Source organism: Sciurus carolinensis, unplaced genomic scaffold (assembly GCF_902686445.1).
Source record: "Sciurus carolinensis unplaced genomic scaffold, mSciCar1.2, whole genome shotgun sequence".
Classification (NCBI taxonomy): domain Eukaryota; kingdom Metazoa; phylum Chordata; class Mammalia; order Rodentia; family Sciuridae; genus Sciurus; species Sciurus carolinensis.
This window is the reverse complement of record NW_025920122.1, coordinates 203,450-222,497: the sequence shown is the minus strand read 5'-3', so window position 1 is coordinate 222,497 and position 19,048 is coordinate 203,450.

Below are 19,048 nucleotides of genomic sequence, written 5' to 3'. Positions count from 1 at the left end.
CCTGAGGAAACCCGATTGTAGCACATCTCTGGCTACTGCATCTGGCTAAGCCTACAGGTGGAAAGCTAATTTCCTGGCTTTTGTTCCTTTAAATTGTACAAACCTGCAGGGCTAATGGAGGAGGTATAGCTGCTTTCCCAATTTTGGCCAAACTGTAATTAACTTCATATCCCTTTCTATTTCATCTTCTCTTCCTTCTGATGAAGGCAGGTAACCAAATCCAAGCTGCCAGAAGCCAGCAGGTCCTCTGTGCTGGGGTGCCAGAGAGACCTGGGGGCCAGTGCTGTGTCTACTCCAGCACAGACTAGGACACTAGTGTTCCAGGACACTAGGAATTTGCCACCCTCTTGTTGAATGAAAAGGTGAGTGTGGTGACATAGTCACAAGGAACTGAGGGACAGTGAGCACTTCAGCACATCCACCTTGTAGAAGCTGCACTGTGAGTAATTCAGGTACATTTTCATTCCATCCCTCAGAACTGCCAAAGAATATGTGTGTGTGTGTGTGTGTGTGTGTACACACCCCATATGAGCATATATTTTCAGTAAATGTTACCCGGGGATATGTGGCCAAGAGGTGCCCACTGAGCCTTGCTTCCCAGGCTCCCTGTGCTGAGATTGGGGTACTCTGTCTGAACAGGGTGATGTTCTGCCAGGGGCAGTTTCCCCACATTGGGCCCATGGAGCATATCACTCATGCCCTTTGCCCCAGGCACTTCACTCTGAAGCTCCAGCTTATTTACGTTTGGCATTCCCACAACACCTGGATCTAATCTGGTGGCTTACTTCCTACCTTGCTGCCTGTGCCACCTGCAGACACTGTCCCCACATGTTAGATGGACAGATGCTGACTGCCAGCACACCCCTTGGGACCCAGTTACCCCTTGGGACTCAGTCACTATCACAGGCCTGGAGGTGTCTGAGCAGTGCGGGCCTGGCTGGCTCCCACACCTGTCCCTCCTGTCACATGTGCTGACTGCAGGAGACACCCTAAGGTGTCTCCCACGGGCTCACTGCACCACAGGCCCAGCTGTCAACTAGGGAGGGAGGGGGTGGTGCATGAAGCCCTTGGTCTGTGGTGCCTGGCTAATTTGCACAGCCTCCCCAGGGCTCACTGTCCTCACCGGCTCCCTTCCCTCACACCTTCCTCTCACTGGACAAGGAGTCCTGGACCAAACTCCACTCAGGCTGTCTTGGCTCTTTCCAACCAGGCCTGACTTAGGGCCTTCTGTGCTCATCTCTGCATCTTCCAGTTTCAGCAATACTCCGACTGAGCATATAGTCAGAGCTGCTACCCAGGGTGTTGACTGCCCTGGGTGTCCCATGGGCTCCTTTCCACCCCCCCCCCCAGAACATGTCTGGTCCTGCTCTGCCTTCCACAAGAATCCCTCCCGGTCAGCTTAGCCAAGACCCATCACCAGACATTTCCTCACACTGACTTTCCATCTGAGGAAACCACAGCTGCAATTTTAAGTGCAGACCCTGCTTATCCAGCTGCCCAGACTCTCCCCACCCTTCTGGTGCCTCTACCCTAGTCACAGCCCTCACTGGGTAAAGCCTTCTGTTGGGTCTTTAGAAATCACTGAATCGCTGATGTATTATTCATGTTTAATCAATGTCTTGAGTGGTTTCCTCTTTAAGTCCCCTCATTCACTGAAAGTTAGACCTCCCTGCTGGTCCTTCCCTCTGTGTGGCACTTGCTTCTCCAGCTCTGAGCCACACTTCCCTCCTGCTTTTGGGGTGAACCCTTCTCAGCATGAGTGGTGGGGCTTCCCCTGGAGACATCTCCCTGTCTGGAGCAGCACCTGTCTCTCCCAGACTGAGCTCAACATCTTCTTTCTGCTCTTCCCCATAAGCATCACAGGAGCCTGGGCATATTTACTGAGCAGGTACTACCTGCTGGTAACTGTTCCAGGCACTTGTAATCCTGTGAGGCAGGCTCTGTATTGTCCCCAATTATGACAAGGATCAGTATCACAGATGGCATTGTAACTCACCTCAGGTCTCACAACTAGCAAGAAAAGCCCGATTGTATGCCCAGGCCAGCTGGCTGCCCACTCTGCTCTCAGCCACTGCCTGCACCACCCTATGGTTCCTACTGCTGCTGCCTGGAGTAGGGACCTTGCTTACCAAGGTCTCTGCCTCCCAGCTGATCTCCTGACTTTCTGTCTGTGGCTCTGGGAACTTCTTCCTTGGTCCCTGAGCAGCATGTTGAATGAGGATCAGAAATCTGGGAGAGGAGGCTCAAGTTAGAAGCTGCCAGAATGGGGAACCAACATGTGCCAGTGCCCTTTTCCATGGCCACATGTCTCCTAATGGCCAGAGCATCTTGTGTGTAGAGCCCGGGCTCAAGATGGGGGTGTCTGGTTCTCAGACATCTGTCAGCAAATGTGTCTGGTGTAAACTGTGCCAGGCACTGTTCAGGATGCTGGGGGCAGAGCACTGAGCAAAATAACCTGGGTCCTGCTCCCCTGGAGCTTGTGGCCCAGAAGAGGGGATGGGGGCACAATAAGCAAATATATAAATAGACATACTCTCCATGATATGAAGGAGTGTGCTGGGGGGCACGAAGGCAAGGGCAGCTGCTCTGGGGGTGAGGGAGCTTCTCTAGCAGCGGCCAGCCTTGGAAGAGTCAGTGGAAGCCCAGGGCAGGCAGGAGAAGAGGCCAGCTCCTCAGTTCTCAGACTGTGTGTGTGCTACTCATCTGCACTTCTCCATCACACCGGGTCCCTCCACCAGCCTCCCATGCACCATGCACCACCTGTGTCTACCTGCCCCAACTCCCCCATTCCCTGACTGATAGATGCACCTGTTCTCTACATTATTGCCCACCAATCCTGTCCCCCGTGCTCCTCTAAGTACTTAAAAGACTGCTCTCTTGCCCGTGCATCATTGTGCTGAGACTCCCCCAGGCCCACGCCACTGCCTGTCATGAGATAAAAAATGGAAATGGTAACAGTACTGTGTTTACTGAGCATGGTGAGCCAGGCACCTGTGACATTTTGCTTAGTCCACCTAACAACTCTGAGAGGGTAAAAACCTGGCAAAGTCACACAGTTTATGAGTGGTGGGCCCAGGCCTTGGATCCAGATCATAGGCCTTCAGAACCCGTGTGTAATGACTAAATATTTGTGAATGAATGAATGTGATGTTCCAGCCATAGGGACTTTTTGCTGGATGACAGTGATGGATTGACATTTTGGTTGAACATAAGTCTCTTGTGAGCTCTGCAACTAAAGTATTTGTGGAAGGAAGTGAGGTTGAAGAGGGGCAGGTTCAGTATTCAGAGGGTGTAGTTAAGTGAGGAGTGGAGATGCCTCCCAGTGTACTATGGAGTCTTTCCCTGAGGTAGGAACAGAGAAGGATCGGGGAAAATATGAAGGAGCAGGGAGAAACTGTGGCTGCCAGGTGTGTGGACTAAGGCTGGGGGCTGGGGAGGGAATGGCCCAGCTGCCTTGTATTGCCACAGTGTGTTATGGGGAAGCAAAGGCTGGCAAGGGGTGCAGAGCCCTTAGCTTTCCAGAGGACCAGTTTGAGGTTCCTACAGATGGGTCCAGGGGAGGTTCTGAGAGATGGTCAGGTGGTAGATTTGGAGATCATTTGAGGTCCATTGTCATTTATGGGGTCCTCATGCTACAGTCCCAGATAAATATCACAGGCATGTTCACAGTGAGAGGAGTGAAGGGGAGGGCACTTTCATCCTGGAGGTTGGGGAGCACTACCCCAGAGTTCACTGTCCTTAACTTTCCAGAGAAAGGGCTATGACAATATGAAAGTGTTAAAAAACACTTTAGTGTAGGAAAATGCAACCAAAATATACACAAACAAAACATTAAAACCCTTAAAAATTTATTTCAAAACCAAAAATATTAAAAACCATTTCCAGCTGGGTGTCATGGTACAAGCCTGTAATTCCCCAGAGTTTGGGAGGATTACAAATGTAAAGCCAGACTCAAAAACTCAGGGAGGGCCTGTCACTAAATAGAACATAAAAAGAGCTGCAGATGTGACTGAGTGCCCCTGAATTCAATCCACAGTACTGAGAGAGAGAGAGAGAGCATTTCTTTTTCCAGAGACCAGAGCTGGCCTCCACCTGCACCCCCATGTGCAGCCCCACACCCCTCCTCTGTCAGTCAACCTCTGTCACCCCATGGTCCTCACCCTTGTGTAGGGGATTCACATGGTACTCTGTACTTCTATGTGTGTAGCTCTCTCATGTACTGTTCCCGCAGGAACTGGTCCTGATGAACTTCATCCTGGATCGCCCTCTCTCTCTGGTGTCCAGCCATGGCCTAACCTACCTAGGTGCTGTGTGGCTCTGCAGGCTCCCTTGCAGGATCCTCCACAGGATCCTCTGTGGTCTCCAGGCTACATCAGTGTCCCTTTCTGTTTCCTGGAAACAGAGTTCTGATTGGAATGTAGCAGCCTCCAGGCCTAGCCCTCCCCTGGGCTGCTCAGTCCCCAGCCTCCACCCAGTTCCCTCCTGTCAGGGCCCCAGGCAGGTACTGAACTCACCTGGCCCAGATTCTCATGTCAGAACCTGGGTAAAAGGGTTGTCCTTGTACTTTATCAGGAAAAGGATTGCTGTCCAGTCGCCCGAAGGCTGAACCTCAACTTGGCCAGTCATTTCAGAAATAAGATTTGGGGAGGAGTCAGGAACCTCTCCACTTTGAAGTAGATGCCCATAATCAAGACCTATGGCTAGCTCACACACACATACCAGAGGTTTCCTATCTGAGAAAACATTCTGTCCAGTGTGATTATAGACAGAACCACCCTTTCCCTATTGAAGCACCTGGGGCTTTAGAGTTTATATCTTTTCAGTTTTCAACTGGGGTAAGACACACATAGTAGGAAGTAACCCATATTGTCCCTTCCTGAGCACACAGTTGAGTGGTGCTATGTGTGTTCACACCCTGTGAAGCCCATTTCCAGAGCTGAATCACACCCCTTGACTGTTCTCTCTGACCAGTTTTCCAGTCCCTGGCCTCCACTTTGTTTGTAGATTTACCCCACTGGTTGCCTTATATAACAGAGTTCACTTTAAAAGAGCCCAAAATGATCTCATCCAGAGAGAGAGGCCCCCTGGCCCAGTGAGCATCTCACCCTGACTCTAAAACCTGTGTTTTCTCCACTGTGGATCTTTTTCCTTGGCCCTTTCATACATAGGTGGCACGGGGTGTCACAGGAGTGCTTAGGGCAGGGACACACAGTTTGAACACATTGGCTGCATGAATGCTTCTGCAGGTCCCTGGGTACAGCCAACTGTTCTAGAGCACCTAGCCTCAATGCCTGCTGCTCCTGTATGAGAGGGGAGGAATGAACTCTCTGGAAAAAGGACATGGTGAAGCTATTTCTGCAATCTTACTAAGAGAGAATGAAGGGGAAGCACAGATAGTAGTAGGACAAGCAGGATCTTTTTGTGGAACCAGGGGTCTTGAAACTGACCTCAGAAATGCTGGAGGTTGAGTGTTGGAGTGCCATCCCCCTGTGTTCCCTGTGTCCACCTGTTCAGGCAGCTGGGAAGACAATCAGTCCCAGGAACTGTGACCTGCACCCACAGTAGGGAGACCATCTCCCCTGGGGAGAATCGTTCTGCATGCCACCTGGTTGGGGAGGCTGGAAAATGAGTGAGGCTGGAGAATGGGGAACCAGAAGTGAGGGCTGGAAGGAGGAGAGGGGGTGAAGATTTGGGAGTGACAGGAAAGGGAAGCCAGATGAACAGGGGTGTGAGGAGTAGGTGGTCTTGGAGTAAGAGGAAGAGCTGAGCATGGATCCCTTCCAGGCAGGAAACTTATTATGCAGAGGAGGGAAAGTAGTGGGGCAGAAGTCAGATGGGAAGGGCTTGCACTGGGGTGCATGGTGAGGGCTGGCAGCCTGGCAGGTCGGGGGAGAGAACTAGGTCATAGGGAGGAAGAGTGGGACACAGGAAGAGGGTGTGAGAGCTGAGGTAAGCTTCCTGATCATGTCTTCAGAAGACAAAAGTCACTCCTAGCTACTCACTGGCGGACAAGTGACTGAGCCTGTGCCAGAAGGATCCTCACAGTTCTCTCCTCAGCTTCCATGATGCACACATGCCCCACGCTGTATTTCCACAGAGTAGACCTGCTGACCAGGGGACTGGTACCATGTCTAGATTTAAGAGTGGTCACGGGAAACAGCAGAGAGAAAGATGCTGTAATAGCAGTTCATGTCCTTGGGGCGACATGCAATTTTCCCCAGCAGACAGAAACTGGTCAGAAGGCTAGGGGACAACTCCATGCCTGGGGCCAAGGAATACATTTCAGAAGCTAGATTGGGAAATTGGAATCATTGTCCCAGTGGATTAAATCATTGTGTTTCCCAGAGCCCTTTCACTGTCTGAATAGAGGTAGTGAAAATAGAGAAGAGATGTCCATTCTGCAATTATTCAGATGCTGGGGACTAAGGAGGGGGCTGCTTTGGACAGGACAGAGCAAATGAAACCAGTTAAACTTCTAGAAAGTTCTGTGTGCCTTCAGTGCCAAATATACATAGCAGTGCCCAACATGGGTGGGATTTTGGATTTTGAGGATCTGAGTCCAGCAGTAGAGAAATATTCTCCAAGAGGAGGGTTTCTTTTGCAGTTATGAATCACCTCCATTGCCATGTATAGAGTAGGCCCTAGACATTTAGGAGAAAGAGTTCCTTACACCACAGCCTAATCACCATTCCCAGCAGGAAACTGGGCCTGGGAGGCTCTCCAGATGAATGCCAGCAGTGAAGTCCCTCCTTCCTTTTTGTCTAGTTTTCCTAAGCAGTGAGAGATCAGGGTGCAGACCATTTTCACTGGTTGTATCAACCCAGCACTAAAGGAAGAAATTCCTGTGAAGGGAAGGTCCTGTCCTGCAGTGTTTCTTGGGTTTTCAGTTCTCTAAGAGAAGAGAGAATGTCAAGTGGAAAACAGTGCTCAGTTCAGAGTCCCCAAATCAAGCATAGGTGACATTTGCGCAGAAGTTAAAAGCTTTTCCTGAAGGATATATTTATCAAGTTCAATTTGCCTGAAACTTATGAAATTCTTAACCCAAGGTAAAATTGCTGCCTAGTGCAAAGTTAAATATTTCATCCCATTATTCACTGGCCCCAGAACTATAGATGCTCAGGGAAGGTCTCCCACAGTAGCACAGTGGGGTCAGGAAAAATCTGTGCTGTCACACCTATGGAACCTCAACCACACCTAGGGTGGACAATTCCAGGTAGACGTTTGGCTTCCTGCCCGGGTAGAGGAGATCAGCCCCAAGGTCAACCCTCAACAAAGGGGGCCAGGAGTCCAGGTCCAGCTCTCCACCCACAGGTCCTTGGAGGGACATTTTTGCAAGTACCCAGGGGAATCAAAGCCATGTTCACAGCATGACCATGCCCACCATCCTGAAGCTGACCCCCAACCCCCCCATCTCTGTTCAGTTTTCCTGGAATCACCAGCAAACGAGCCACCTGCACCCATGTCTAGGGCTGCTACTTAGGAGTCATGCATCCAAGATGTGTCTGAGTGCCCTCTGTGCAGGGAACCCTCTGCTAGACAGCATGGCCATGGCTGTGAGTAGAAGAGGCCAAGATCCCCATCCTATGGAGTGGACATTGCCTCAGTGACATACTTTTTAAGTGATGTGTAGGAGAGCAGATGGGTCATCAGTTACAAAGCCAGTTTAGGGGATGGAAAGAGATGGGGCGCTACTTGGGAGAAGTGGTCGGGAGGCATTTGGACAGTCCAGAGAGGAGGGGCGGCAGCAGGAACCATAAGCCCATCTCTGGGACTTTCTGCACAGAGGGAAAGGAATGTAAACAGCTGCTCCCTGGCCACGAGGAAAAGAGCCATGAAAATAGGCAAGGGAAGGTCAAGAGGGAGAGGGAAGGAGACAAAATGTCGGTGGGGGGGTGATTTCCCCAAGGTCACACAGCAGGACTGGGATTTGAACCCCATCCTCTTCCAGTCATTCCTTCCACAGCATGGGGAGAACGGCTGTCCAAATTGGTGAATGGAAAAGAGAAGGAATGAGACACAAAATGGAAAAGGGAGAGAGAGAGGAGAGAAAGGAATATGAATGAGTGGGTAACAGATAAATAGATGGAAGGAAATAATGGATGATGGATGGATGGAAAAAAGAGGAAGAAGGAAAATATACAATGGGTATATGTATAGATGGATGGGTGACAGATGGTGGATGGATGGGAGGATGGGTGGGGGGATGGATGGATGGATAGATGGATGTGTGGATGGGTGGGTGGGTGGATGGATGGATGGATAGATGGATGGGTGGATGGATAGATGGAGGGATGGATGGATGGATGAATGGATGGATGGGTGGGTGGATGGATGGATGGATGGATGGATGGATAGATGGATGGGTGGATGGATAGATGGAGGGATGGATGGATGGATGACTGGATGGGTGGATGGATGATGGATGGATGGATGGATAGATGGATGGATGGGTCAATGGGTGGGTGGGTGGACAGATGGATGGGTAGATGAGTGGATGGTTGGGTGGATAGATGGATGGTGGATGGATGAATGGATGGATTGAAGGATGGATGGGTGGGTGGGTGGATGGGTGGGTGGATGGATGGATCGTGGATGGATGGATGGGTGGATAGGTGGATGGATGGATGGATGGATGGATAGATGGATGGGTGGATGGATGAATGGATGGATTGAAGGACAGATGGTGGATAGAGGGATGGATGAGTAAAAGGAGCAGAATAGAAAAGAGAGGAAGTTTGGAGAGAAGGAGGGATCATTTATATATGAAACCTCCGTGTTTCCTGAGCTGAATCTGACTGGCTGGTGTCAGAGTCACTGTCTTCCCACCTGCCTTTCTCTGCACCCCTCTTGTCCCTCCACCTTGCCTTGCTGCTTGGCCTATGAGTTCTGGCCCCAGAAGGGTAATTCTGCCCACTAATTACAGCACTTGTAAAAGTAGGAGAGGGCTCATTCTTCAGAAATAAATCAATACATGTTTGTTTCTGTAACAATGCTCTTTAGAAAATTGGGTGCCATTCTATTTGCTGACAGGCACCATATCCATCAGCAGTAGCCCGAGTCATGTCACATTGTGTGGCCATACATAATAGAGCATGATCAGGATGATGTGTCAAGTTGGAGATTGGGAGGGAAATGAATTTTAGCAGAGAGCTCACTTGAGAAAATATATGAAGTTGAGAAAGAGGAACCGCTTAGTGGGGGTTTTCAGATCAGAGATGGAATTTAGAGGTCTCAACAGTACTGGAATCCCAAGACCAGGAAAATCATAGAGGAAATAATATATATACTAACAAAATATAAGTAAATAGAGGTAAAGGGAAGATGACACTGTCAGAAATATTCCCTCCACTGAGACACAGCTGCCATGTGAAAGTTTTGTAAGGAAATGGTGGCTCAGAGAGGTTAGGTGACTTCCGCAAAGCCACACAGCCATTGAGCAGTCGAGCCAGGATTTGAAGTAGGGGTGGCAGTTGGCAGAGGGCTGTGCTCTGCCTCACCAGGGGCCTTCCCCTCCTGGCAAAGTGCCTTCTCTCCCGTGTCCAGGGGTCTCTGGTTTGCTGGCTGATCCAGTTCTGTCAAATGGGCATGTGGATTTTAGCCCTGCACTGTGACTTGAGTATCTGCCTTGGGGGTTAGGTCCTCCCTACATGTGCAAACGCTAGGACCTCAACATCCCCATGCTCAGTGGGCTTCTGGTATTTGGCAATTCACAGAGCCAGAGGATGTGAACTGTCCGACTGTAGAAGCAGGAAGTAGGAGAGAGTAACTTGGAGCAGGAGATTTGAGCTGGGTTTTGAGGAATGTGGGAGAGTTTGAGGATAGGTTCAGGGATTAGATGTGACATCCTGGGAAAAGGGGTGAATGGGAAGAAAGGCTGGCAGTCATGGCATGTTTGAGGGATAATGTAATGTAGGAAGGGGTGCTCTCCGGTTGGTCAAGTGGAGATAGAGGAGGGGTGAGAGACATAGTCCAAAACCCTCTCAACCAGGCGCAGGGCTGCACGCCTGTCATTTAGGGTCTTGGGAGACTAAGGAAGGAGGATCTTGAGTTCAAAGCCAGCCTCAGCAAAAGCAAGGCCCTAAGCAACTCAGTGAGACCCTGTTTCTAAATAAAACACAAAATAGGGCTGGGGATGTGGCTCAGTGGTCGATGTCCCTGAGTTCAGTCCCTAGTATCCCCCCCCAAAAAAACACAAACAAAACAAAAAAACAAAAAACACCTCTTGGTAAGTACCAAGCTACTTGGAAAAAGCACTAAAAAGGATACAGTTGCCTTTGCCAAAAACATGGTATTTCCTAACTCTGAAGCTAATTAACTAGGCTGTGCAAATGTGGAATTTTAATATTTCCTTTCCCACCTCTCTCCTTCCTTTCAAATGATAGGAGACGACTCATACTTCAAAGGGCATAAAAATGTCTCCTGTGCTTGTGTAATTGCAGATTCCCGGGCCCACTGCAGAGCTTCCTCTCCTGCGGGTGCTCCGACCACACCTGGAGAAACCTCACTCCTGCACACCTGAACAAGGCCCCCCTACAAAAAATAGTCTTTAAGCTGCTGTAGTCACACCCAGGGGTCCGCTGGCACCAGTAGACAATCCCCAAAGTGTGTAGGCCCTTTCAAGTCCGGAGGAAGGGAGGCGGGGCAGGCGCTCACTCAACAGCAGGTACTTTGTGGAATCGCAATGTTATACTTTACTGTGGCTCTGCAGCAGCATCTTATTAAAAAAATATCAGTGGGGCCCTTGGAATTGATCATAAACTATTTCTGTCAGTGTCACACTCAACCATGTTTGGGGAGGTTCTCAGGCACATCTGCTAAACTGAAAGGCTTTGGGCTTTGAGAACCAAAAAATAATAAATAAATGACTCTATAATAAAATGAAGAAGAAGGTGGAAATTTCCCTTTGAGGTGGGAGACAAGACAGCTTTAGGAAAAGGGAAAGGGATGTGTCCTTATTTTGTATCTTCAATGTCAAACCTGCAGAGAACAATCTGTGAGTGAAGAATGAATGAACGAATGAATTGATGAATGAATGACTGGATCAAGGAATCAATGGATGGATGGATAAATGAATTGATGAATGAGCAAATGAATGAATGAATTGGTGCCTGAGGGGATGAAGGAATCTATGAACGAATGGATGCATGAGTGAATGAATAAATGAAAGAGTTCGAAGGGCAATTTGAAGGCAGCTGTAACTGGAGCTGGGCCTTAGACAGGAGTCCATTTCTGGTCCCTGTGGTTAGTGCAGTATGGGGAACTCATTAACCTGGATTACAAATTTGTGTGCCCAAGGTCTCCTCTTGAGCTGTCTGCTCACTGAGAAGAAAGAAGAGATAGGAAACAAGAAAATAGACTCAAATAAGAAAATTTCCATTGGAAGAGCAGATGAGGTCTTTGGGAAGAACTTCATTTGCTACATAAAGGGTCAAGTAGGACCCAGAGAGGCCAATGTCCACTCAAGGCTACACTGTCACCAGCAGTGGGAACAGGGTTGGAAACCAAACTCCTGACCCAACAAGTCTCTTCCTGCTTCCTGCCACCAGGAATGCAGCAGAATGTTCCAGGTCAGGCACTGAGGACTATTTAGGGCCCAGGGGAGAGCACAGCAGCTTTGGGTCTTAACAAGGATGTGTGTGTAGCCTGCACTGCTTTCTCCATTAGTTTCTGAAAAATATAGAGCCAAGTCTCTGTGGAAGGATGAGGATGCTCCAAGTGGCCATGTTTATTTGGTAGGCTTGGCTGTGTGCAGGGACCCAGGGGACCCAGCTGGGGGGTCAGACTGGGTCTCCTCTCACCCCGCCAGGGGCTGTGCCTCGGTGCCTGTGTGACTGCCATGAGGTCCTCTCACAGCAGACTTGCCAACGCTCACAAGTCTCCTCAGAGTCTCTCCTCCCTGGAGAGCAGGCGTCTCCTCTCCCAAGCTCCCAGAGAGCCTCATGCAGACGTCCCTGAGGCTGTCCCCCTCCAGTGTGGGACCTCATGGTACCTGCCCGCCCCCTCTGTGGGCATCCTGGACACCGGGTTTGTGTTGTGCTCTGGCAAGCCAGCCCGGGCATGAATCTGGGACACAGCAGGTCCTCTGCCCAGGCTTGTGCATAGACAGCATGTGTGATGTGGCCTGTGATCATTTGGCTGCAGGCTGGATTGCCTCCCTCTCTCGCTTCCTTCCTGCCCTCCCTTCCTTTCTCTCTCTCTCTCTCTCTCTCTCTCTCTCTCTCTCTCTCTCTCTCTCTCTCCCTTTTGTTTTTGTTTCTCCAACGCTACCAAACCCAGGACCTCACACACACCAGGTGAGCACTCTGTCCCCACATCCATGACTCCAAAGGAACCATCTCTGAATTGGGAGCCTCCTGAGCTCCCAGTAGCTCCTGGCATTGGCCACAGTGGCCAGGTAAGCAGAGCAGGCTTCTGCCCTGATGGAGCATCCGACTACGGGGTCTCCGTAGTGGAACAGAGAGGGCTACGAAGCCACAGTGTTGTGCAACACCTTCTAAGGCAAGCCTCCCACCACCTACTGAATGCAATTCAGAACCAGGCTCCATCTATGATGCAGAGCTCAGCCCAAGAGAACAGAGCTTCCTTCCTCCTTCCTAGGAAGAGCGGAAGGGGAAGCTGGCATCACTGGGGCAGGCAGGAAGGAGGAATGGCTTTTCTCCCCAATGCAACCTCTTGGCAGCTCCCTCCTCTCCCCACCTCCACCTCCAGGGTCCCCACTGCTCTGGAGGCTCTTGCTTCTCCCTTCACCCTCTTCTCCTGTCTGCCCTTTGGATCCTTCCACAAATGCCACCCACGACTCTGCTTAGGTCAGCCCTGCTTCTTAAATGCTCACCACACCCTGTGCCTCTTCTCCAGGTCAGTTGTCTCCACCAGAATTTTGTACTTATTTGGGTGATTATTTAAAGAATCTGCTTCTGATAAACTGTGAGCACCTAAAGGGCAGAGGTCATGTGTGTGCCTGCGGCACAGTGACTGGCACATAGTAGGAGCTCAATAGGCATTTATTGGATGGATGGATGGATGAATACGTTGATTGATGGGTGGATGAGTACATGGATAGGTGGGTGGATGGATGGATGGATGGGTGGGTAGATGTATGGACGGATGGGTGGGTGGATGGATAGATAGGTTGATGGATGGGTGAGTGGATGAATGGATGAACAGATAGATGGGTGGGTTGATGGGTGGATGGATGCATGGGTGGGTTGATGGGTGGATGGGAGGATGGATGGATGGATGGATGGATAGAAAGATAGATGGAAGGAAGAAATAATAGGTGAGTGGATAGGTAGATGAACAGATGAACAGGTAGATGAATGGATGGATAGGTGGGTGGATGGATGGATAGGTGAGTGTACAGAAGGATGAATGAATGGAAGGAAGGAAGAAAAAGAAAAAAAAATAGATGAATGGATGAAGGAGTGAATGGTTGGATGTTTGGGTGCAAGGAAGGAAGGGAGAGAGGGAGGAAGAATGGAATGGATAGGTAGATGAATGGATGAACAGGTGGAGTGATGGGTGGATGGGTAGGTGGATGGACAGAGGGGTGGTAAATGGCACTGCTTTCCTGGACTTCCTGAAAGGAAAGCAAAGCAGACACTCTTCTATTCTAATATGTCGTCCTCTTCTAAAGGGTGCCAAATGGCCTCACATGAGTCCTGCATTGGTCCAGCTAGAGGTCAGCATTTCATTTGTGTTTTCTCAGTGCTCTGAAGAGTTAGAGGGACTTGTGACATGGCAGCTAAGACAGCCAGGTGCTGAATTGGCTGCCTCACCCCTCCACCCACCCCACCTGCTGTGGAGTACTAAATTACTGTCCCAGCTTTAGACCCCCAGTCCTTGGGTGACACCTCCACCCCTTCACCGGGGAAGAGCCCTATGCCACCTCTCCACTCTGTGACTGCCCATGTGACCTGCATTGCCCCAGGAGATGTCAGCCCAAGAAACCTGCTGGTCCTCAGGGGACAGGAGACCTGTGGAGCAGACCTGGAGCTGAGCCAAGTCAAGGTCAGCCTCCACTGACACCCAGATGGCGAGTGGGAAGTCACCACTTGGTGTTTGCCATCGGGATGTCTGTGGCCATTCCCAATGCCGCGTCATGCTTCCTAGCTAACCAATGCTCCATGTGACCTCCAGCATGTGAGGCTTTCCTGCCTTAGTATCCTCGTTGGTAAAAGGGTGACCAATCCTGTTCTCTGTGATCATCAATCTGTCACCACTGCAGTGAGGATTAAATGTGGTAACAAGAAGTAATGGATTTACTGCCCTGGTGCAGAACTCACCAGTAACTTTGGATAAGTTAATATCAGTGCTGTCGGCAACATCACCCTCACCGTCATCACCACCATCATCACCAGCCTCAGTAACTCCTTGTAAAAGCTGCTAACACAGAAGCAGGAGTTGGGGATAGATGTCAATCATACTCAAAGTTCAATAATCGACCTGAGAGATGAATTTTTTTCATGTTCACAAATAATTGCATTTGTTGAGCTCCTGCCTGGTGCCCCACCCCGACCTAAAGATGACCCAGGTTTTTTTTTTTTTTTTTTTTTTTTTTTTTTTCCTGCTGAATTCTCAGAACGGGTCACAAACTTGACATCACCATGGACCCTGCAGTCCAAGAATGTGAACAGCTAGGAAATGACGGTGGCTGCTATCAAATCTGTTGGAAGCTCCAGACGCCATATAGCAAACCCCACGCTCCACAGTGAAAGATGGCACATAGTTTACAGATGATAAAACTGAGGCTCAGAGAGGGATGATGTCTGGCCTAAGGACACACAGCAAAGAAACCACCCTCTCAGCTTTCCCATGACATTCTCAGTTGTGGAGAGTGGGAGATCTCAGAGGTGGTCCAGGGACAGAAGGAAGGTGCCTATCCTCTAGCCTGATGTCTGAATGCCCAGGAATGTTTTCCTGAGGCTGGATTCTAAAAAGAAATTCCCCTGACATCCAAGAGGCCAGTGTATGCTGAGACTAACTGGCATAGACTTCTGGACCAACTGCCAGAAAACACGCAAATGCAGAGCTATTTTTCCCCACTGAGCTGGGTGGCATGCAGCTGTGAGCCTGCTGAGTTCTTGGCCATGCCTCACCCCCTCCACTGCTGGCATGGTCATTGCCATCAGGTGGGGACCCAGAGCACTCAAGGTTGAATTTGGTGTTCACACCTCCATAGGCCAGATCAGATGTGTCGGCCAAGAGCCCCCCCACTCCCCGCCTCCGCTTCTGTCTTGCTGAGAAACGTGGGCAGGGTCAGTTCCTGGAAGAAGTATCAGAACAAAGGCAGAGAGCTTGAAGGGAGTGCCTGCTGTATAGTGAGCCCTGGCTCAGCCATGGCTCATTGACTTAGAAACACATGTTCCCTACAAAATTGGAAGAGCTGCAGGTCTGGCCATGGACCAGCTGAGTCAGACTTCAATTGAACAGCCTTCTTCAGGAACCCAGTGCGCAGCAACTGTATCGAAATCTCATGGCAAGCTGGGTGCGGTGGTGCATGCCTGTCTTCCCAGCAGCTAGGGAGGCTGAGACAGGAGGATCGCAAGTTCAAGGCCAGCCTCAACAACAGTGAGGCCTAAGAAACTCAGTGAGAACCTGTCACTAAATAAATACAAAATAGGGATGGGGAGGTGACTCCATGGTTGAGTGCCTGAGTTATGTCATGCCATTCCTTCAGATGTGAGCACATGGACTCCATTTTTTCGGGAAATGGAGGCTCCTGGCAGTAGAGACCTGTGCTCATTCATCTGTACTTGTTTCTCTCTGGCCCTGGAACCTGTGTCCTTTGGGTCATGACACCAGCAGAAATGGCTCAGGGTTCTGTGGTTTCAGAGGAGGGTGAGAAGGTGGGGAGACGCTTGAGGTGTTGTTCTGTAACCTTGGATCTGCCACTCACCTGCTAAGACATCTCTCAGAACTCAGTTTCCCCATCCATGAAATGGGGGCATGGAGGCACCAAAGCACACAGTGTCTGCCCTCATTTTGAGCTGGAAACTTGAGACTCAGAGGATTTGTGCCAGGAGCCTGACCCATCTCAACAGGGGTCAAGTTACACCTGGCCTCCAGACCCCAGGAGCCGCCTGGGAGCCTCTCCCATTCTTCGGTCACACAGAACCACCCAGCTGCCTCCAACAGCACAAAAAATTGCAGGACACAGGGCAGAAAACCCAATTATTCTCAGCAGTTACACTGCTTAATTTAATATTTCCAACCAGTTCCTTGGGCCTGTCTCTCAAGAATGAAATGCATATTTGGGCTGTCACAAAACATTGCACTTCTGTCAAGATGATCCATTCGCCACTGTGATTTTTAAGTGCACCCAGCCCCTTGCCCCCAGCCCTGCCTGGTCTGGGGGCTTTCACAGGGTCTTCCAGGCAGAAGGGCCAGGAGCCAGGGCTCTCTTCCATGACATGCGGGGTGGTGGGATGGACCTGATGCTGCATCTGTCTTTCTGAAACTCCAGGGACCATTTTGGGGAGAACCCAGAGAAGCTGGGGCAGGAGCAGGGAAGGTATTTTGCTGTTTACTGATAAGGAGGGAAGGTGGGGTCAGGAAAGGGAAGGAAGGTGGGGAAGGAGGAAGGAAGCAGGAAGGAGAGGCCCCTTGTCCCTGTACCTTCTCTGTGTCCTGGTCACAGTTCCCTTCCCCAGGGTCAGGAAAGCCCCTGGTGGTGATCCACCTAATGGGCCTGTGCACATGGGAGCAAGCAGCTCTCCACGGGGATTTGCCCAGCAGAGACCCCAGGTGTGTCCGCTTTGCTCTTCAGGATGCATCTCAGAGGTGGGGTCAAGTCCACCCTGAAGGCCTCATCCTGGTTAAGGCCAGCCAGTCACCCATGCAGGGACCTGCTTTCCCTCCAGAGCCCATTGGCGGCTCTTTGTTTGCATCTGCCCTGACAGTCAATGCTGCTGTCAAACCCCTTGTGCAGGACATTTGAACTGTGTGGGACATCATCTGTGGGACATCGTCTGTGGCCTAGATCCTTGAGGTATAAGGACTGGGTTACATGGTGGGGACAGGGGCAGCTGCCACAGCCATGGCCACCCACCCCATCAGGAATCTGCTGCGACCTCTGCCCCCTGGGAGCACCTTGGAGCTTTTGAATCTGCCAGTTCCACAGGTGAAAACCGCGTCTCCCCGGAGGATTTGTTAGCATTTATTTTCTCAAACACGAAGGAGGGAGCCTTGCTTCTCCGCCATTCAGGATCTATTGGTATTTTCTTTTCTGTTAACTACATTAGTGTTCCTCTGCCTATTTTTCTGTTAGGTTGGTTTTCTTTTCATATTGATCAGTAAATAGGGCTCTTTAAGGACTGAGCAATTAGCCATTCTGCCTGGGACAGGCAATGCTAATGCCTTTCCCAGCTTCCTGTTGTCCCTGGACTTTGGTGACACACAAAATGAAATAATAATATGTGTGCAATGAAGGCACAGAAATGTACTGTAGGTTCACCAGGCTCCTGAGGCCAGGCCAGGTTCCTATCTGAATTCAGCTTCAGTGCCCGGAGTTCACTTCTGGCCCGTCTTTCCCAAAGAAACCCACAGTCAAAACACACCTGGCTCATTCCCAGTGTCTTGGGTTTGATTTCTTCTCAGCAGGGCAAGAACTTAAAGTGTTGCATTTTGGGGGGAAAAGGGGTGCTGGAGATTGAACCCAGGGACACTTAACCACAGAGCTGCATCCCCACCCTTTTTATTTTTTATTTTGAGGCAGGGTGTTGCTAAGTTGCTTAAGGCCTCACTAAGTGCTGAGGCTGGCCTTCATTCAACTTGTGATCCTCCTGCCTCAACCTCCTGAGCCACTGGATGACAGGTGTGTGCCACCATGACCAGCTAAGAATTTAAAGTGTTTGAAAAACACCTGAATGCTGAATTTTCTCAATCTCCAGCTCACCTCTTACAGTTTCTTGCGTATATCAAGACAGACAGACAAATAGACATTGGGATATGCTTATGTAGTTTGATTTTGAAGCAACTCATTGTTATAGTGTCTTTTTAAGAATTCAGTTTAATTTTTGTGGGAATGACAGATTTTCCTTACACACTCACAAGTCATTGGTCACCCTAAAGTTTAATTAAGTGATCAAATTATGCTAACCACTGATATAAGTAGATTTGGGAACAAACCATACTGACTTTGGTTTGCTTAGCCCCTTAATTAGGGGAGGGAATGTACCCAGGTGAGGGGGGGAGTCACTGGCTAAGGGAGTTGGAACATGGGCAGTGCTCTGTGATTGACAGGAGGAAGGTGAAGGTTGGTTACTCCAACGAGCTTGGATACGTCAGTGTGTGTAGCAGCTCAATTCACAATAGCAAAGCTGTGGAACCAACCTAGGTATCCTTCAACAGATGAGTGGATGAAGAAATGGAATATTACTCATCCTTAAAGAAGAATGAAATTTCTGGCATTTTCTGGTGAATGGATGGAACTGGAGACTGTCATGCTAAGTGAAAGAAGCCAATCCCCCAAAACCAAAGGCTGATTATTGTCTCTGATATATGGATTCTGAGTCACAAAAAAGAGGGAGAACAGAAGTTCACTGGATTAGACAGAGGGGACTGAAGGGAAGGGATGGGGATGGGACTAGAAGAGGCAGTGGAATGAACTGGCATCACTGGCCTGTATTTGTATTTGAACATGTGACCAGTGAAACCACATCACATGCAACTACAAGAGTGGGATCTTAATAGACTAAGTTACACTCCATGTGTGTAGAACATGTCAAAATAGACTCTACTGTTGTGTACAGCTAAAAAGAACAAATAAAAACAAAAAACAAACCAAAGAAAATGGTGTGCCTCTCTTGAAGGAGGATGGTCAGACGGTGGAGGCGGGCAATGGCCAGTGGGAAGGTGGGCACCTCATGGAGGTGCACTCTAGCTGCAGGGAGCTCCAGAGGGCTTCCTCTGGCCATGATGGAAGACCTTACAGAAGAAAGAGAAGCGATGAAGAGTGTGTGGCAGTCAGAGGGAGGAGCCCAACTGGACCAGGGACAGATAAGAGCCTGACCCTAGGGGAACATGGACACCTTCACTGGGGGAGGATTTG